Below are 20,637 nucleotides of genomic sequence, written 5' to 3' on the forward strand. Positions count from 1 at the left end.
GCTCATCACCACTAAACTCGTCTTATAAGAAACATTAAAGGGACTCCTTTAAGAGAGAAGGGAAAAGCCGTAACCAGAAATAAGAAAATATCTGAAAGAAAAGAGGTTAAACTGGTAAAGGCAAGTATATGGCAGAGATGGTGGATCAACCACTTATAGAGCTAGTATGAGGGTTAAAAGACAAAAGTAGTAAAAGCAATATAAGTAAAATAAATGATGAATATACAGAACGAAAAGCTGTAAAGTATGGGGAAGATGGAGTTGAAATGTGCTGTTAGAAGGCATCTGAACTTAAGCAGTCACCTTAAAATAGACTGCTTTTATGTAGATCGTTCTATAAGAACCGTATGGTAACTACAAACCAAAGATCTACACCCGATACACAAAAAATAAATAATACATAAATAAAGAGAAAGAAATCTAGACGTAACACTAAAGAAAATCATCAGAGCACAGGGGAACAGAGAACAACAAAATGACCGGAAAACAATAAAAAATGGCAATAAGTATATATCTATCAATAATTTAACTGTAAATGGACTAAATTTTCTGATCAAAAGACGTGGGGCAACTGAATGGCTAACTAAGACCCATCAATACGCTGCCTGTGAGAAACGCATTTCAGATCTAAAGACCCACATAGACTATAAGTGGAGGGATGGAGAAGGTATTCTGTGCAAAGGGAAGTTAAAGAAAAGCTGGGGCTGCAATACTTCTGTTAGACAAAACAGACTTTAAAACGAAGACAGAAACAGCAGCTGTCATCGTGGCTCAGCAGAAAGGAATCCAGCCAGTATCCATGGTGGCAGGTTAAGGGTCTGGCATTGTCACTGCTGTGGTTTGGGTCACCGCTGTGGCATGGGTGTTACCCCTGGCCTGGGAAATTCTGCATGCCAAGGGTGTAGCAAAAAAGAAAGAAATCAAAGGGGAAATTTAAAAAATACCTTGAGACAAATAAAATGGAAACACAGCTTTCTAAAATCAATGGGACTCAGCACAAGCAATTCTAAAAGGCACATTTACAGTGATAAAGGCCTACCTCAAGAACAGGAAAAATTTAAAATAAACAACCTAACTTTACACCTTAAGGAACTAGAAACGGAAACAAAACCCAAAGTAGGTAGAAGGAAGGAAATAATAAGTACCACAGTCGAAAAAAAAAATAACAGAGACTCAAAAAAAAGCAAAGATCAATGAAACTAAGGGCTAGTTCTTTGAAAGATAAACACAGTTGATAAACCTTTAGCCAGACCTGTTAAGAAAAAAAGAGAAGGCCCAAATAAAATAAAAAATGAAAGAGGAGGGGAGTTCCCTTCATGGTTCAGTGGTTAATGAACCTGACTAGGATCCATGAGGATGCCGGTTCGATCCCTGGGTTAAGGATCCAGTATTGCCATGAGCTGTGATGTAGGTTGCAGACTTGGCTTGGGTCTGGCATTGCTGTGGCTGTGGTGTAGACAGGCAGCTGTAGCTCTGATTGGACCCCTAGCCTGGGAACTTCCATATGCCTCAAGTATGGCCCTAAAACGTCAAAAAAAAAAGTCACAACTGATACCAAGAATACAAAAGGCTGTAAGACACCTCTGTGAACAATGAAATGCCAACAAATTGGACAACTGAGGAGAAGTGGATAAATTCTAGAAACACACAATCTTCCAAGACTGAATAATAAAGAGAGAGAAAATCCATTGAATTTATTAATTACTAGTAATAAAAATGAGTAAGTGATTAAAAACTCCCAAGACAACTTTAGGACCAGATGGCTTCACTACCAAACTTTTTTTTTTTTTTTTTTTTTGTCTTTTTAGGGCCACACCTGCAGCATATGGAGGTTCCCAGGCTAGGGGTTGAATCCGAGCTATAGCTGCTAGCCTACGCCACAGCCACAGCAACGTGGGATCTGAGCCACGTCTGCGACCTACACCACAGCTCACGACAACGCCAGATCCTTAACCGACTGGGCGAGGCCAGGGATCAAACTGGCAACCTCATGGTTCCTAGTCGGATTCGTTTCCCCTGTGTCACGACAGGAACTCCAACTACCATTTAAAGAAAGGTAATACATATCCTTCTAAAATTATTCCAAAAAACTGAAGAGGAAGGACTACTTCCAGAGTCATTTCACAAGGCCAGCATCACCCTGATACCAAAACTAGACAGAGACACCAGAAAAAAGGAAAATCATAGTCCAATATCACTGATAAACATGGAAAATCCTCAACCAAGTATCACCCCACTGAATTCCACACAGATGACTTGCCACGGCGACCATTCTGAAATGTAGGTAAATTCCAAGTCCCTGTGATGCACACCTGAAACCAGTATAACATTGTGTACCAATTATCCCTCAATAAAAAATAATGAGCTGCTGCGTTCTGTGAGCCGCCTCTTTCTAAGCATGATTGGAATCAACTGTGGAAGGAGCTTGAGTCATTAGGAACATGGCTGCGGGTCTGCCCAGAGCAGACAGGGCACGCCCTTCCCAAACCAGGTGCTCTCACCTGCCCACCTTCTAGGGTGGGGCCTGGAAAAGGTGGGGGCTGGAGTGTCACACGGTCCCAGGGCCTCAGACAACAGTCAGCATTGGCTATAAAGCCCGGAGGAGTGCATTTTGGGCACGGATAACCATGTGGGTCAGGGGGCCGGGTCCAAAGGGAGAAGTGACTTTGCAGGTGTCACCGGTGGCCCTTGGGAGGACAGGAGCTCCTCCGCTGCTCCCAGCCCTAAACGCGGATCTCAAGTCCATGGCAGGGTTGTGGTGGTGGATCCCAGACCTCAGAACCCAGAGTGCGTTTGCACAGGGCCCGGACTGCGCAGCCTCTGCATCTGCTTCTCAGACAAAGTGATGCTCTGGGTACATATGGCAAATGAGCTAAACCCAGCAACTGGCCTGTGGGAGCACCGGAAACCTGCTGGGGGCCGCCTTCCGTGTGGCCTGGGCTTCTGATGGTGGCAGTCCCCAGGGTCCGCCAGAGCAGGAGCATCTGTGCGACGCTTTCGTCTGTCATGGGCAACTCCAGATCCACATCGATCCCACCGTTTCTAACATAAACGGAGCCTCTTACTGTGGTTTGAAGGTTTGTAACGAGCAATAAAATACAAGTGGACGTTCAATTTACTTAAAGCTTATACATGTCAGCACCTCACTAAATAAAAAAGGGGAAAAATAAACTGACAGTGATTAATATCACTAATGATTTGTTTTGCTTATTTTCTAAAGTAGTAACTTGATCCTTTCTGTTGAAAGTAGGCAGAGAAATGAGACCAGGAAGCGCTGGGGCAGCGAGCTGCTGTCCTAAGGCAAGGCCGGGAGAGGCGGTGCCCTGTGCAGCTGAAAGTACACATATTAATTCTCACTCATCAAGAAACATGTCAGTGAGGTCACGGATATATTCATAAAGGTAAACACGTCCGATGAGGTGGCGATGGTTGCGAGGCTGGTCTTGCTATCGGTGGGGGGCCTGCTCAGGTGCTGACTTCCCCGTGTCTACAGGCGCAACTCGAAAGCCATGCAGTAGCTCTGTCCCTAGGAAGCAGGTCCTTGGCTCGGGTTAATGTTGGTGAATTTGCTTTCTCTGTGAGCAGATCAAGAACGGTCCAGGCTTGGAGTCTGGCAGGTGCCTGGGCCTGGAGAGGAGAGCTAGGGAAACCGCCAGCAGCCACGCACTCCGCGTTCACACGCCCAAGATTGGCGGCTTCGCCTCGCCTGTGGACCTCAGCCTGCGAGCTCGGCAGGAGTCCCCTTCTTCTCGCGAGGCCTCGGCAGGCGTCCCTGTCTTCTCGCGAGGCCTTGGCAGGCGTCCCTGTCTTCTCGCGAGGCCTCGGCAGGCGTCCCTGTCTTCTCGCGAGGCCTCGGCAGGCGTCCCTGTCTTCTCGCGAGGCCTCGAGAGCCAACTCTTTCCGACCACACCCTTCTTTCTGGAACATCTCTGGTTTGAGGTCTTGGAGTGGGAGCTGCCCTTTGCCCTTTGCCCTGGGGACTGTAGAGTGTCCCCGAGGAGTCACGTCCAGGGCGTGCCAGTTCAGTGGTGTCACAGTGTCCAAGTGCAGCTTTGAAAGGCAGGTTTGGGCTGTCGGCTGGAGAGAGAGCCACAGCGTTTCAGCACGGCCCTCACCCACGAACTGCGTCTGGGGCCCTGGCTTGGCAGTCGCGGCTGAGCCCGTGCACGAGGTTCCCTCCAGCCAGGGAAGGTCGCTGCTGTCCAGAGCGTGTCCTGTCCTCTTGGGGAGTAGTGGTTGGCTGATCACGTCTGACGGCGCTTGAGACCAAAGACCGTGACGATGGCGAGAACTCAAGCCAGGCGCTGGGGTTTGAGGACGCGAACCCTGCCCCGCGAGGCTGGAACATCGTGCTTGCTCCACACCCAGGAGACGCAGTAAGGCCTTTTCTGCTTTCCCTTCTTCTACTGGCTCCTTTAAAGCCGCTGAATTAAGCCGCATTGTTGGAAACTAATATGTTAATTTCAAAGTGCCCGTTACTCTCTGAAGCACGTGCTGGCACCCTGAGGCCCAGCGCCCGGTTTGCGGTGACGGTTCTGTTAGCCGTGCTGGCTGCCCTGCATAGGCCCTGGGGCTGCTTTTCCATCAGGGCTGAGCTGAGCTGCTGGGACAGAGACAGTGCGACTCACAGAGCCCACACGGCTTACCACCCAGTCCTCTCTGGAATGCGTCTGCGGGCCTCTTCTGGAGGGCAGCCGTGTCCGGGAGGGTTATAATGCGAGCCATGCACGGAGCCTACACTTGCCCAGTGGGCACATTGAAAAAGTAAATATCAGCAGGTGGGGAGTTCCCGTTGTGGCTCAGTGGGTTCAGAACCTGGCTAGTATCTACAAGGACGCAGGTTCGACCCCTGGCCCAGCCCAGTGGGTTAAGGATCTGGCCGTTGCCATGAGCTGTGGTGTGGGCTGCAGACACGGCTTGGATCCTGCTTTGCTGTGGCTGTGGTGTAGCTCAGATTCGACCTCTAGCCTGGGAACTTCCATATGCTGCTGATGCGGCCCTAAAAAGCAAGCAAGCAAACGAAAAAGCACAATAAAAAAGCAATGACAGTAGTAACATCCAAGGTCACAGATCACCGTAGCAAATAAAAGTGGAAAAGTTTGAAATGTTGTGAGAATTACCAAAATGTGACACAGACACGCAGAGCGAGCAGATGCCATGGGCAAATGGCCCCGAGAGGCCTGCTCAGCGCAGGGTTGTCAGGCCTCGCGTCTGTGAGAAATGCTGCTTCCGCAAAGCACTGCAAAGAGAGGTCTGCCAGTGGCTGTGACCTCAGTGGTGGAAGGAAGGGTCCTTCTCTGAGTTGAGCTGGGTGGTTCTAGCTTCACTCAGCTTGGGAATGGCCGGGGAGGGGTTCTGAGAACAGGAACCGCGGCCTTCATGTTGCAGAAGTGGTCTCAGATCCCTAAATGCAGGTCCTGGGGCCGCGAGGGTGGAGGTTCCCGCTGCTGGATTTTTGGTTTAAAAGGCAAGCCTACTTTTTTCTAAGAAGCCCCTCTTAGCGGGGTCTGCAGTTGCTGCTTTGTTCCGGGAGGGAGCAGGGTCTGTGCACAGAAGCGCAGCTGAACGCCTTGTTGGCGTGAGAATCCCAGCTGCGTGTTGACTCGGCTCATCGTCCAGGCTCCACCGCCTTTGCTCAGAACCTGAGCTCCCCTCGGTTGGGTATTAAGTCAGGCCACACTTTGGGCAGAACTGAGGGGATTCTTCCATATGGAAGGAGGTAAAAGAAATTTATTTTTCAGTGTTTTTAGTGTGGAAAAGATGCGCCTTTCTTTTTGGGGGTGGAAAACCAGATGATCAATATAAAATGCAGTGTTGGCTCAGATGAACAGAAAGAATATCCCAAAGCAGAAACACATTTCTTTCTGACGAGGGAGGAGCGGGGTAGGTGGGGAGCATCATTTGTAGGCGGCGCACCGTCTCGCTCGCGTCTCAGCACGTTTGAACACCGTCCGGGCCGTGGACCAGGTGTCCCGTCGGTGAGCGCCCTGCTCTCGGGCTGCGAGGTCAGTGGTCCCTTGGTCTCTGGCGGTTTCGAAGGACACAGCCTTGCAGCCTGACACCCCTCACTGAGCCTTGAAGGGCTGAGGGCCGAGGCACGGTTTAAGGGGAGTATCATGGTGTTGGGTTCGAGTCTCTCCTTGGCGTTTTTAACGCTCTCACTCTCCTTCTGCTCCAAGGAGCTCATTAGGTGTGTTGATGAAATGGCCAATTGGTGAGGTGTGGGGTCTGAAGGCAGAGCAGGGAGGCGAGGGGCGGGAACCAGCGGGAGAACCCGAAGCCCCGGCCCCCAGCCGTGCAAAGGCCCCGGCGGCGGCTTGACGCAGGTGGGCCAGGTGGAGGACCCCCTCAGGTGTGGGGGCCAACGGTCTGGGCTGAATGTGAGTCTCAGTGAGGCAACGCTGTGGTTCATGTCTGGGTCTTCGTTTGTTCAGCCGTGAAACTGGAGAACTTAGGTATATGCTGCTTACCTTCCAGGATTGTTGGAATCAATAGGACAATACAATGTAAGCCAGCAGCCCCCCAACAAGGAGGTGTCGTGGTCAGTTTCAGTCTCTCCGGCTCATGGAAGGGTGTTGGGCTCCCCCCCCCCCGTCCGCATTTGGGGCCAGAGTTGGCCATAGAACACATCCAGGTGAGCCAAGTGGATGAAAGTGGATGGCTCTCCTCAGAGGCGACGCTCTGACATTTATGAACCTCTCTACAGAGTAAGGAGGAAAAGCTGTGTCAAGAGATAACCGATTTTCTTAAGAGTCAAGAAGGCATATCTTCAGAAAGTAATTTATTTTCAATTCTTTAGCTCTGAACTGCTTGGTCTGTCTCAGAAAAACAGGCCTCCCAGTTTCAAGACAATGAGTTCAGAGAAAGTGCGTGAAGCCTTGGCTCTGGAGCATTGCAGCCTGGGCTTGTGTGAAGGATCTGAGCGTTTTGTCATGAGGACTGGAGATGTTACATAATCCAGCGAGCGCACTTAGTCAGCTTTGGAAGACCCAGGAAATCTGTGTTTATTGCAAAGTCTGATTACCTTTTGAACAAAGAAGAGAAGAAAATTTGGAAGTGACTGCTTTGGAAAGCACAGAAAATACCCATTTTCTTGCCAGAGTTTTTATCTGAAAGTGGAACAAACAGGGTTTAGAGTGTCTCTTTGTGACACGAGGAGGCTTTTAGCTCTGACATCCATTTAACTGGAGAGTCTGAATTTAAACATTTGTTCCACTGGGTCTCAGAGTTCTCCTGGTGCTGGAAGGATCCTAGCTGTAAAAAATATTTTCATGGGTCCTGTTATTCAGTCATGAAATAGTAGAGGTTGTACACAGCATTCATTTGGAAATATTTTTTTTAGTAGATCATGGATGATTCATTTTAAGCCCGGAGGTTTGAAATTTGGGGAATGATCTCCCTGAGGAAGGTTGTTGAAAGTGCTTTGGTGGGAAGGACGCCGGAGACCTCGATGGTGGAGCCGAGAGGAGGTCTGTCTGGGAGACAGGACGCGATGGTCCCAGGCCCCTCTCTGCACCTGCGTTTCAGGTGCTCAGCATCCCAGGAGAGACCCCGATCTTGATTTACAGGGGCTGCCCCTCCCCCCAGCCTTCCTCCTTCTCCTGCTCTGCTATGGACACACCCACACTGTCCCTAGAACCTTTTCCTTCACACCTGTTTTTACCCACAAGGAGCATCTCGGAGTTGGAGGCATACGTTATTTGTCAGAGGCAGTTTGATGTCTTTTTGTTCTTTGCAGGTTACCTGCCGGAATAGTCCCTGTTCAGTTCCTGCTTTCCCAGCCCTGTCCTCTGACACACGTCGTGTCTACAACATTGAAAACTTCAGTGCTCGCTCCCCGTGGGGACCCCTGCCTGCCTGTGCTGTGCCATGGAGGCGGGTGGCATGACGGAGAGGACCTGTAGTTTCTCTGTGGCCTACGAGCTGTGCAGCTGTGGGCACTTTGGCTCCTGGCTTCGAGCCTCCTCTTGTTCCCAGCTCTACTGAGCTCTAACTGACATCCAGCTGCGTGGGCGTATAAGGTGTGCAGCGGGCTGATTCGCTGCTCGCATGCATGGCAAGGCCACCACCCCAGCGAGTCTGCATCGCGGCCGTCACCTCCCATTGTGATGAGTGTTGGCTCTTTCTCCTGCAGCCTCTGAGGAGCTGCCCGGGGGTCCGGGGGTCTGAGGCGACCATCCCCTCCTGGCTGTGAAGGGGCTTATGTAGGGAGGTGTGCGGGGGGGCTGGGAGGCGACACCCCCACCTCTTAACTTGTCACATGGAGCGAGCGGAGAGTCCGTCCAGATGGGTGTCCTCACCAGTGGACATGCTCTGAGTGCCTGGTGGGCTTGGGCCCTGTGCTTGCTCCCAGCGCCCGGGGCTGGAGTGGAGGTGCCGGTGGTGTGGGGGCTGGGAGCTAACATGCCCTGGTTTTGCTTTTAATGGAACTGGAATTGCTTGGTTAGCTAGTTCACGTGCATCCCATTTGCTGACTTAAGAACGACCACAGAGGCCGTAGGCAAAAGGGTCCTGCTCCCAGATGCTCCCCAGCGGTTTTCCTCAGAGACTGTCTTCAGCCCCGTGCATCCCATCCTGAGCATCCCAGACTTAGTAGTAGAAGGAACGTCGTAAGTGTAGGCGGATGAGGGAGAGCCTTCAGTTCACGGATTTGTCTTCAAAGGTGTCGGAAGATGGGGGTGGAGGAGGGTACTAGTGCTGCAAGCATTTGCGGAGCTCCCGTCGGGCGGAAGGCCCTGGGGTGCGTGCTGTAGACAGAAAGCGGGCGGAGGAGGCCGGGGGCCTCTGGGAAGCCCTGCGATCACCTTCGGGGTGGTACAGGATCCGGTAGCGGAGGACCTAGGCGTCACAGAGGGCCACAGAGAGACTCCGCGGAGGGGGCCTCCTGAGTCCTGGCCAGCACCCAGGCGGGAGCTGCTGGCCCACGCGGGCTGTCACGTCCGGGAGCCTGCAGCAGGAAGGCCTCTCGTTTTACTTCACAGCGTCCGTTATGGAGAGACGCGTGATACAGAACTAGTGCAGAAAGCTGTGCAGGCAGCGCAGTCCTGCTGGACAAGAAGGGGACGTGACAGGAGAGCAGCGACTGTGTCAAGAGTGCAGGCCTCCGTTAGGCTGAACCTCCGTGTCCAGTCATGGGGTGCCATCGCTCTGCCAGGCGCTGCTCAGCCCCGGGGGTGCCGGCACGAGCTAGGTGGTGTCCTTACCCTTAGGAGGACTTTCAGTTTCCACTGGGAGGGGGCAGACAGCAACCCCCACACACGTCCATAGTGTCGTGTGGTTTCAGGTGTTGAGAAGCACAACAAGGCCAGGAGCTGGAGATGGCTTAGGGGCAGCAGGAGAGGGCTCCCTGAGAGAGAGGCAGGGGGTAAGAGCAAAGCAGCACATGCAAAGGTCCTGGGGCAGGCACGGGCCCTGACTGTCAGCGTAACAGAAGGGGCAGCAGTGTTTGCTGGAGCTGAGTGATCCAGGTGGGGGATGGGGTCGGCATCAGAGACCTCACCAGCATCCCTGCATGCCGTGGTCATGGGGGGTGTTGCCAAGGATCAGAAGAATCACTGTTACAAAAACAAGAGGATGGTGGAAAGCCTCAGACGTAACTCACGCTTCTGCAGCCGTCAGAGAATTCAGACTTGGAAGGAACGCCCCGGGGACCCTCCCCCGCCCCAGCCCCCATTGGAAGATCCCTGTTAGAGGCGAATCCTTGGTCACAGTAAACGCGGGGAGCCCTTTGGTTCTCAGAGACGTCACATAGGAGAGAAACCCTGGGGTGGGGGGGCGGCAAGACGTGAGAGGAAGCCGGAGTCTGTGCTCTTGGCACCGTCCGCGTGGTGCTTTATAGATGCCTGTCTAGTTGCCGTTTAAAGGAGACGTCCGGGGTAAAAGGGCCGGGGGCTGGGGAGCAGATGTCCCGGGAGTCTTGCTGGACAGTGTTTCCTGTCTGCGAAAGTGGGGCTCAGGAAGACGAGGAGGCCATCGGTGACCCTGAACTGGGCCCTGGGGACATGGCCTGTCTGTCCACCTGCATCCTGGACCAAGGACGCCAGTGCCAGCTAGAACCCGCCGCAGAGCGGGCCCCCATTAACGCGACTTCAGCGTCACGCTGTCCCGGTTGGTGTGATGTTGCTATTCCTACAAACTCTTTCCTGGGCAAATAATGTTACTGCTTGTTTCAGAGGCTTCCAGAAAGACCCATCCACTCTTCAGCAAAAAGCACTGATAGGCACTTTACCCTCCTCTCAAAACCCTTGTGTTGCTGCTTCCATCAGTTTTTTTTTTCCTTTCATTTTTCGAAGTTTTATTGGAGTGTCGTTGCTTTACATGTTGTGTGTCAGGTGTACAGCGCAGTGATTCGGTTATACAGACACATTCTTTTTCAGAGCCTTTTCCCAGATAGGTGATCACAGACCATTCATCTTAAACCCCTACCATGTAATCTCTACCCACTCCTAGTCCAGCCAGCTGTACTGAAAGAGCCAGTTTAACCCTAACTCCACATGCCAGTAAGATCCAGCCTTGCCCTTCTTCCGAGAGGCCAGCAGCTCGGTTGGGGGAGGGCGTCCCCCGAGAGCGATAGGCAGCGAGGGACCTGCCGGCAGGCTGTGTGCTGGTGTTTGGAGATGGCTACAACGTGCCAGAATTCGGGGCAGGAGGGATTCCCAAGACCAGGGAGAAAAGCCTGCGAGTCCTCAGCCTGGTGCTGGAGACGGAGTGAAACAACGAATTCAGAGAAGGAGATGACCTACCACAGTCTGGGAGAGAATATCGGCAAAGCTCGTGTCTGATACAGGACAGGTGGCCCAAATGGACAAAGACCTCTTCCAACTCAGCCATAGGAAAACATCTCAGAAAATGGTGAAAGATCTGAACTGACAGCTCACCAAAGAAGATACACAGGTAACGAAAAAGCTTGGGGAAAGATACTCAGCATCCTGCATCTTTAGGGAAACACAAATTGGAACAGCAAGATAGCACTACATGTCTACTGGGACAGCCCACACACGAGACAGCGACACCATGAAATGCTGCCGAGGGGGTGGAGCAGCGGGAACTCTTGCTCCCTGCTGCCCCGCAGGTCAGTGCGGCTGCGGTGGGAGCGTCTGGCGGTTCCTTACAAAGCTAAAGACATCCTTGCCGTGCAGCCCAGCCCTCAAACGTCTCGGTGTTTCCCAGATGAGTCCAAAGCTTAGGTCCACACACAAACCTGCAGACAAGTGTTTATGGCGGTTTTATTTCTAATTGCCCCAAGCTAGAAAGCAAACAAGACTTCCTTGAGCGGGTGACCAGATAAACAACACACCGTGACGCATGCAGACAACAGAGTTCTGGTCAGGGGTCAGAAAGCAATGAGCTACCTGGAGGACCCTTCAGGGCAGGCTGCTGATAACAGGAGGCGCCGTTGGTGGGGGAGGGAGTGCGTGAGGACTCCTGTGTGCTCGGCTCAGTTCTGCTCTAAACCTGAAACTTTGGGAAAGGTAGAATTTATTAATTAAAAATAGCAAAACACAATCCCAGGTAATTCTGATAAAACTCATCTTATTAATCAGGTCATTTGGTAGAGGCAGCCGCCGGGTACCGTGAATAATAACCAGATGGCCTCCTCCCGAGACCTGGGCCAGGGGGCACCATGGTCAGGGAGGATTTGATGGGGGGACTTGGCGGAGGCTGGAGGGTGAGAAAGGGTTAGTTGGGGAGGGGCTGGAGAGGGCAGCTCAGGCGGAGGAAGTGGCGTTCGTGGACCAGGGCTCAGCCGAGCAGTGCAGGGTCTCTCTTTGGGGGGCTTGGCAGGGGGCTCTGTCTTGCTGCCCTTCTGGGTGCACAGGCCCGGTGCACAGAGGAACCAGCCAGTGGAATGGGCGGCGTGGGGCCTGTGCTTCCGTAACTGGAATCTAAACATCCGCCTGCCCGACCTCACCTCTCGCTTCTGCTGCATCTCAAATGGCCCAGAAACATCTTTTCGGAAACTTGAAGAGGAATAGATGATGTGGTAACTATAAAACATATTCAGTGTGTTGGGTCAGTCTGTTTGAAAGAGTCATAGGAGTAAGTATTTCTCTTTATTACCTTTCAGGAACAAAGATTTCACTCTGAGCTGTTGTGGAAAGAGTTGGGGGAAAAGGAGTTCAAAAAAAAAGCAAAGAAAGGTCCAGAATGTGTTTCCTTTAGAGAGTAAAGGGCTCCCGGGCGACATCCCAGCACGACTTTTCAGCGTGTACAATGACCCTCTTTATTGGCTTTAGCAACTTGTTAGAGTATTTGGGAGGCAGGATTTTCTGTGAATAGCGAGCAGACACGTATAGAAAAGAGGCACCGTTGCTGACAGCATAATGATAGTTCTGGCCCGCGTACAGCGCAGACGGCCACACAGCACAAGTTACTTCAAAGTCACTTTGTATTCAGAGAAATTTACTGTAATTCCTCACAAAAAAGGACCTTTGAAAGTGACATTTAACATATTGTATCCCTATAATCCTTCATGTTTTTTACCTTCCTATAATTTGTGCCGAAGTCATTATCCGTTAAAAGCAAATTTAAAAATATAAGATCAAGGTTTATTCAAGGTCTAAAAAAAGACAATTTAGGTGTGCTCCCCCCTCTCTGACTTCAGCCCCTGCTTTCCTGCTCCTTCCGGGGAGCCCCTGCCCCGCAGAATGTGGTACCTCGCGGCCGCAGCCGCGGCCCTTGTCCTGAGGGCTCCGCGCTTTCCAGTGGGTCTCCCAGGGGCCCCACGGCCGGCTCCCCCGCGGGCGAGGGCTGGGCCCCCTCGGCTTGGGCAGCTCGGCCTTCCCGTCTTTGTGTTTGCTTTGAGTCGGAGGGAGGCGGGCTCCGGGCTGAGACACAGCAGAGGAACGTCTGCATCCCCACTGTCTGGTTTTGCTGGTGGCCAGGCCGTGGGGCCGTGGGGCCTTTGTCTCTTTCGGGCCGAGTTCTTGCCTTCGGGGGCCACACGAGGTGGATGTCGTTTTGGAGAAAAGCCCTGCTGCCCCCGTCTCTCTCCTGACACTCTGGGGTCAGGTGCGTCAGGCAGCCTTGCTCGCTGGCTGTCTGAGCCTGGGCTGAGAGCACGCTTGTAGTCATAAATCACTCATATGCTCGGCTTAGGCAGAAAGAAAGGGACTCCTCCAGGAATAGAGATGGATCCGTTAAAATACGCTGAGCGAAGTCAGCCCTCATTGGACGCAGTGCCTTCCTGCCCTGGAGCCCCTGTGTGCGTGTGCGTGCTCGTGTGTGTGTGTGTGTGGGGGGGGTGTCTTCTTAGGCTCCGTTTTGAAACAATAGGATAGAAACGGCCGTGGGACATCAAGGTCCAGAAAACATTGTGTCTGAATAGCCCAGGTTTGGCAGCTAAGAAAACAGACCGGTTTTTCACAGGGTTTTCTTTGGTTTAGCTCTTTTCCAAAGTGGGGCCTGGATTCCGAGCCCACGGGCGGGGTAGGACGGGGGCGCAGGCGGTGGTGCTTCGGGAGGCGCTCTGCGTCCTGGTCCTGTCGGATGGACATGCAGGTTCACCTTCTGTCACCTTCTGGCTGGTGACCTTGGGGAGACCTGCCTGCCCTCAGGTTCCTTCTCTCTAAAGCGGGAGTGAGGAGGCCTCCCCTGTGGGGTTGTGGGAGGGGACGAGGGATCCAGTGTGGCAAGGCCTGTGCCGCGTGCTCTCAGAGGCGGGGTTGTCGTCGTCACTGTTTGTCCCACCGCGTGGCACACCGAGACGTCGCCAAGTCAGCGCTGCGTGTGTGTAACACTGGCCGGAATAGATCCCGCGGAGCGGGGCTCACACGTGCCCATCCGTTCTGCATCCGTCGCGGGGCGTGGAGGCTCGGCGAGCGTCCAGACCAGCTTCCCTGAGGACGGGGTCCGTCCTCGGCGGGCAAGCAGTGTGTCACCGCTGTTGTAATTGGCCTACCCTTCAGTCCGACCGTGATAGAGAAGCTCGTGGTAACACCCGAGACGGTGCCGCCCCGCGTTGAGGAAGCGTCCCTTCGGCTGGAGGGGAACGTGCGCGCGCAGCGCGTGTCTGTTCGCGGTTCGCGGGCACCTGCTGGTCCCTGAACGAGGGAGTGCGTGGCCTGCCCGGCTGGGCAGCGGGTGCTCCACACCTGGACAGAGGAGACCGGGCGGCCCAGCGCTGCGCCCGTCCCTGGGCGACAGCAGCTCAGTGCCCCGCACGGCGAAGGCCGCCGCTCGGGCCTGGCCGCCGCCGAGACCCCCCGCTCTCACGGCTCTGGCCCAGGCTGCGGGAGGCTTCCCGACTCAGGGCGAGCAGGCCCCAGAAAGGCCCACGCAGCCGCTGGAGGACGAGCCGTTTCGCAAGAGCGGGGCCGAGGTTTCCCGGGCAGGCGCCACGCTGCTCTCCCTCCCGGGACGTTGCCGGGCCCGGCAGCGGCGCCCTAGGAAGCCGACTTGTGAGGGTGGCTCTCAGTCGTGCTGGGCTTCTCGGCGCACCTAGAGCTCCCTTTTGGCGTCGAAGCAAAGGTCAGGGTCAGAGGAAAGGGCAGAGGGGCCAGAGGAGGCGCTTGGCCCTGAGGGGGCCCAAGAGCCGCCCGTCTTGCTCCCGTGCGGTCGGTCGGCTCTGCGCTCCTGCCTCCCGTGTCCGTGCCCAGGAAGGGGCCCTGGCAGGCAGCGGACTGGTCTTTGCTGGCGACGCGTCCTCAGAAGACGACCGGTTTTCTGCGGGCGTGTTTTCTTCCTAGACTTGCCTTCCGTGGCCTGGTTCCCACAGGCCGTGGCAGGCGTGGGTGAGGGAGGCCGTTGCTCTCTGCCCACCCCGCCCACCCTTAGCCCCTGTGCCCACGTCGTTCCTTCCCAGATGGTTCAAGAGGGCGAAGGGCCTGCTAGTCATGGGCGTCTGAGAATAGCCTAGAAAAGTCTGGTCCGGAGGGCCCTCAGAAGGTGCAGCCGAGGCCCCTCGTGCGGATCTGCTGCACGTGGCTGGGGGGCATTGGTCTGGGGGAGGGAGGGACCGGGCGGGACCAGCCAGCCACTCCCGGGCCTGCACCTGACAGGTGCTTTCGTCCGGCCTCCGAAGATGCCCACAGGGAGGATGGTTTCATACTGATTTTGAAGATAGACTGAAACGGTGCGAGTGGGTCAGTAGCTCGGGAAGAAAGCGAGGCCAGGGACCACGTCCCTCCAGGCTGCGGTTTCTGACGAAGCCTCGGGGTCCCGCCTGAAGGTGGTTCGGGGTCTGGGCACAGGGCGGGCAGTGGGCGGTGTGGGGTCTGGGCACAGGGCAGACAGTGGGCACTGTGCTCGGGAACATTTTTGATTGTCACCAGTTGGAGGGATTTAATCCCATCCAGAGGGCAGAGGCCAGGAATGCTGGTGGGTAGGCTTGAATGCGCAGCACAGCCTCCCACCCCGAAGAAGTCTCTGGTCTAAATGCCAGGTGGGCCGAGGTTGAAAGCCTGCCTGGTGAACCTCGTTTAATTTGCGGAATTCAGCTGGTGGAAGAGTCAAGGGGCCTGGGTCAGTGGGGCTCTTCTTGGTGTGGGGTCTGCAGAAAACAAGGGCTTTTCTGCTCTGTGAGCAGATGGGCCTCACCCACCTCGCCCAGCCCTTCTCACAGTGAGTGCCCAGTGGCATGTGGGCTGGGCCGGGTGGACTGGGGACCGCTTGGCTTTGGTGCAGGAAACGACTTGTCAGAATAAGGCGCTGATATGACAGCCTGGGAAGATGGCAGTCGGAAGGTGGCGGGGAGACTGGTGGGGAACCTAAGATGCCAGTTGGCTGCCTTCCGTTTTGCAAGATCCAGCCTGGAGGGTCCTCGGGGTCAGGACCCTTGTCCCCACCGTCAGCGGAAACCACCCAGCGGCTGTAGCCACACTTTTTGCCCACAGACGGGCCCTCGAGTTGCTGGCCTCGTGCTGCCCTCGCAGGCGTTTACGCAGCTTCCTCCCCCACAACCTGCATGTTCCTGCCTCAGCGTTCCTCCCTGACCTTAAAATTGTCTGCATGCCTCCTGTGCCTTCAGATCGCACGGTTTGTATTTTCACAGCGCCTTCTGAGGCTTGAGGTCCTGTCGGTTACCTGCCTGCCTCTCACTCGAACTGAGTTTCCTGAGAGTAGAGATTCCGCTGTCTTGGCCGCTGCTTCAGGCCGTATGGAGAACCTCGATCAGCATTGGGTTCTTTTTTTTTTTCCAGCGGGTGGGTTTGAATCCACCGTGTGTGTGTGTGTGTGTGTGTGTGTTCTTTCTTTTTCCAGCGGGTGGGTTTGAATCCACCGTGTGTGTGTGTGTGTGTGTGTGTGTTCTTTCTTTTTCCAGCGGGTGGGTTTGAATCCACCGTGTGTGTGTGTGTGTGTGTGTGTGTGTGTGTGTGCGCGCGCGCGCCTGTAAGACCAGTGCACTGCGCAATTCCGGGGCTCGGGGCGGAGCCGGGAGAGGTCGTCCATCCCTCAGGCTCCTGCAGTGTCACCCGTGTGCGGATCACAGTCCTCAGGGCTCCTCTAGGAGGGTCGGGGCAGGGAGCGAGCCCGCGGCGCCCGGCCCGGGCAGTCTGTGTAATCCCCTTCGAGCACCGGACCAGGCAGCGTTGTATCTGGCGTCTCACAAAAACTCCGCTTAGACCATCTGTTTCAGGAACGATAAATAAACAGAAAATATAAATTTAAAAATGATTAGGAGAAGAGCCCATTGGGCAGGGAGCCCTGCGCTTGGGAAGCTCAGAGCGATAGCAGTGTGATGCCCAAAGCATCTCAGTTATTCCTAATTGATCAGAATCCCCTGATGTTTATAGCAAGTGGGAGGATGACTCAGAGTGAAATGAAGTCAGCGAAATGCCAGAAGTTTTTACATCCAAAACAGAGACATGGCCCATATGTGCAGAAATACTTTTGTCCTTAGGAAATGTTTATGAAGAAAAGTGGATAGGCAGTCGGTCCGAGAGAGACTGAACTAGCAGCGTGCAGTTCACACAACAGACGCGCTTCCCCTCAAGCTCACGTTCCCTCTTGTTTACTGGTTGTCCACTGTCGTGTTTGAGAAACCGGACAGCCGACGCAAGAAGCTGCCTTCCCGGTGTATTCATGGCACAGGCAGGAGTTTAAAGGGTTGAAAGATTTTCAGAAACCTTTTCAAGGTGTCGCCCACATATTGTTTTTGGTAAATACACATGATACGTGATGCCATTGCCTCATGACGTCCAGAATATATACCACGTATTCACACACAGCTGTGAATCCAGACCTGCGCTCCGTGTAATCCCGCAGAATTACAGCAGGGTGTAGAATCGCCGGATCACTTGTCAGAGTAAGAAAACACTTACGAGGTAGAAAATGCAGTAAAAGGTATGGACCGAGGCAGAGAAAGCCGGGCGACGCTGCACGCGGTCGTGGTGGCGGGACCGGCCCCTGCCTCGGGGAGCAGGCGCCCGAGACGCGGTCAAGGACTTCAGATCCTGCCTCAGGAAAACCTGTGGACGGGGGGTGTCTGATCACGAGGGAGCATCAGACTTTCTGTTGTCAGACTGGGCGCTTTGGAGTAAAAGAGGCGGCACTGGCTGTTGCTGGCCGTCCCCTGTGGTGCTTCTGTCTGTGTGAATGTTCTTAGTAATAATAATAGCCGCGCCTGGAAGCAGCCCCTGTCCTGGTGGGACACCCCCCCCCCGCCCCCCGAGCCGCTGGGTCTGAACGCGCTGCTCCCTGTCGGACACGGAAGCGAGGGGCTGTGCTCTCAGCTGCTCACCACCCTGGCCTCCGCCTGGGTCCTTGCTGGGGGAGGCAGGCTCCCACGCAGCCACCCCACCCTGAATGAGGAGCCCCTGGGGCAGGGCCATGCCTCTGCTGTCACTGCCTCAGGACCTGAGGGGACACAGCCCCAGCCACACCTAGGTCACAGGGACCCTGCTGAGTGACCCACGGGAGCGTGAGTGCGTCAGCGTTGACTTTCTCGAGTCCCACTGTGACATCCAGGAGCTGCCCAGTGCAGACCTAAGCCGTGGGCTCCTCCTTTGTGTGTTTCCAGGGGGGAGCGGCCAGCACAGCCCGGGCACCGGGAAGCGGGACGGTCGGAGGGGCCGCTGGCCCAGTGTAGTGACCAGCGGCCTCGCTGTTGCCGTTTCCCTTGAGCAAAAGTCTCCCATTTGAAGGGAGGTTGGAGGTGGTTCTCCGCCCAGATGGCAGGTGCAGACGTCCCCAGAACCAGGTGGTGCTGGGGACACGCAGGGTGGCCGGGGGGAGGGGCCCACGGCAGCTGCCTCGCCTGGGGCTCCCGTCTCCACGGACGTTGCTCCTGCTCGCACGGGGTGGCCAGTGCCCGGGCATCTTGAGTGTGAGGCCCACCTCAACACCGGACGCTGGAAGCGAGCCTGGCTCACACCTGCTCAGGAAGGCCGGGAAGCTGCAGCCACAGGGAAGGGCTGGGAGGCTGTCCGTCCCTCCGCCCGCCCGCCCACCCGCCCGCAGGGCTGGGCACAGCCGGGTTGCCCCACCCCCCACCCCGAGACGACGGCCGAGGGCAGGCGCCTGCTCTCCTTCAGTCCCTGCCTTCCGCCCTGCCTCCTGGGGTCGGGTCCTGGCCCCACTGGACCTTCCCTGGATCCCTCTGGGGGCCGGATCTGTGGCGGAGCCATCTCAGGGGATGGGTCAGGTCAGCTGCTTGGTGTCAGGGCAGCCGGTCTTTCCTGGTGGTTCCTGTGGAGAACAGGCAGTGTGGTGCCCACGGGGATCGGGGGGCAGGTCCCCCGTGGTGCATGTGTGCCTGCCCAGTCCACTTGGAGGAAAACAGCAGCTGAGTTTGTTTCTCTGCAAACACTCAGTTTTCTGTTCTCTGACCATTATTCCCTGGAATGTACTTGAATTTGGGCTTGTAGCAAAGGAGCAAGAAAGAAGATGAAAGCAAATTGCTTTGAGACGCGCACCACGGGCGCGTGACTCGCACGACGGGCATTGTGTGTGGCTTTCCAGGTGTCGTGAGGCAGGTTCTCGGTAGCCGGAGTGTGTAGCGTTTGGTGAGCGTTCACGGTGAAATGGGCTCAGAGTTAGTGGTGTTTACACAGCAGGGTAATGAATCGGGAAGATGGAGAAGGAATCTGTCCCTGTCCCTGTCTGGCTTCTCTTTCCTTTTCTTTCTCTTTTTCTTTCCTGACCTCGCTCCTGACACTGTGAGACCTTTGTGTTGGTTGTTGTTCCTCCGAGAAGTTCTTCTTGGAGGGTTTAGACACATCAGGGTTCTCTTACGTGGTTGCTTTTCAGCGCCTGGAAAGATTGAAATTGAATTTATTTCTTGGGATCTCTGCCTGGCTGTTAAGGTGCAGAGTGTGCCTGGGGCCTCGCAGTGAGGGCCTGAAATGACAGCAGTGAAATGAGATCCAACTGCAGACCGAAGCTGAAAGCGCCTGGGAAGGAGCCTGACCTGACCTGCTGTCAGGACTGGAAGCCTGGGCTCCATTGTCCCCAGGGCTCCGTGTCCTCATTCCGCCTGTGGGACCCATGGCCGGGACGGCGCCTTGGGGCAGCCTGGCGAGATCGGACCACTGGCTGTCAGCAGTGCCAAGGGCGCTGCCTCGGGCGGGGGTGGGGTTCTGGCCAAGCTCATGCCCGCGCAGAAGGAGGCGGCTTTTGTCGTCCCTCTCCCCGTGGAGCTGCCTGGGCAGAGCCGTCGTCACAGGGCAGCGAGCCTTTTGCCGAGGGTCACCCAAGGGCTTGGCTGGAGGTTGAGGGTTTCAGGGCGTGGAGCCCGTGCCTCGCTGCATCCCTCACGCTGTCCCTGTTGTCAAGGTGATGGGAGGACAGAGGGCTGTGATTTCAGGACTGAAGCAGTACAGCCTGGTCCTGGACCAAAGAGCAGTCCTGAGACGCAGTGGGGGTGGGGCAGACCTGGGACCCAGTGGGGGCGGAGGCACGTGAACCCCCTTGCGTTTGAGGGGCCGGAAGCATGGCAGGCGGGGCAGTTACTAGTGAGCCTTCTAGGGCAGAGCAGACCTGGGGGCACCCACAGCCCCATGGGTATAAGCCCCACCTGCCAGTGTGTCCCAGGGGATATTGTTGGGTTCGTGAAGGTGAAGGTGAAGACAGCGGCTGGTGGGATCCACTGTGTGGGGCGCAGGGCCTGGGGCACAGTTGGTGCTGACCCTGCTCTGGTCTTCCTGATGGAGCCGTGCGGCTCTCCTGGCACGAAGGACTGAGAAAGCCAGGCGTCCATCGCAGAGTCCACTGTCCTGGCTGCACCAGGCCTGTTCCTTCTGGTCTGGCTGAGCTTCCCGGCTGCGTGGTGACACCAGCTGCTTCTGCAGCTGGCGCTCGGTTGTTCCGGGGGGGTTTGAATCAGGCCTGGTGCGGTGTTCGGAACGGTGATGACTGACTGGGCCTGTGCTTTCACGCCTTCCCGGTCCCGGGCCGTGGCAGGACCAGCACCTTCGGTACTTCATGCACTTGAAAGCTGAGGCTCGAGGCACAAAGAAGGCAAGGGAGGGCCTGAACTCGAGTATGTGTTTGTCGGAATGGAAAAAAGACACGTTGTAAAAAAAATCTAGTTTTGTTATAGAAGTTTCAGGTGTGTGCCTGTGCGCTGCAGAGGGAGGCTGCCAGGCTGCATTGCCCTCTGTTGTAAACGAGTCTTTGCAGTTGCCCTGGGGCTTCTTCACAAGGTCCTGGCCTGCAGGAGCCAGGCCACGTCCAGCGGCTTGGCTGCAGGGTGGGCAG

The 20,637-nt window shown here is 55.3% G+C and overlaps 1 long non-coding RNA gene across 1 annotated transcript in view; it reads left to right on the top strand.

Annotated features, from left to right (window-relative positions):
- The window catches only part of LOC110255791, a 102,282-nt gene continuing 85,458 nt past the window's right edge, over positions 3,814-20,637 (top strand). The window contains exon 1 of the long non-coding RNA XR_002336604.1: positions 3,814-4,376. This is a non-coding gene — a long non-coding RNA (uncharacterized LOC110255791). The remainder of the gene's footprint in view (positions 4,377-20,637) is intronic.

The sequence above is a fragment of the Sus scrofa genome, chromosome 11, assembly GCF_000003025.6.
Source record: "Sus scrofa isolate TJ Tabasco breed Duroc chromosome 11, Sscrofa11.1, whole genome shotgun sequence".
Lineage (NCBI taxonomy): Eukaryota > Metazoa > Chordata > Mammalia > Artiodactyla > Suidae > Sus > Sus scrofa.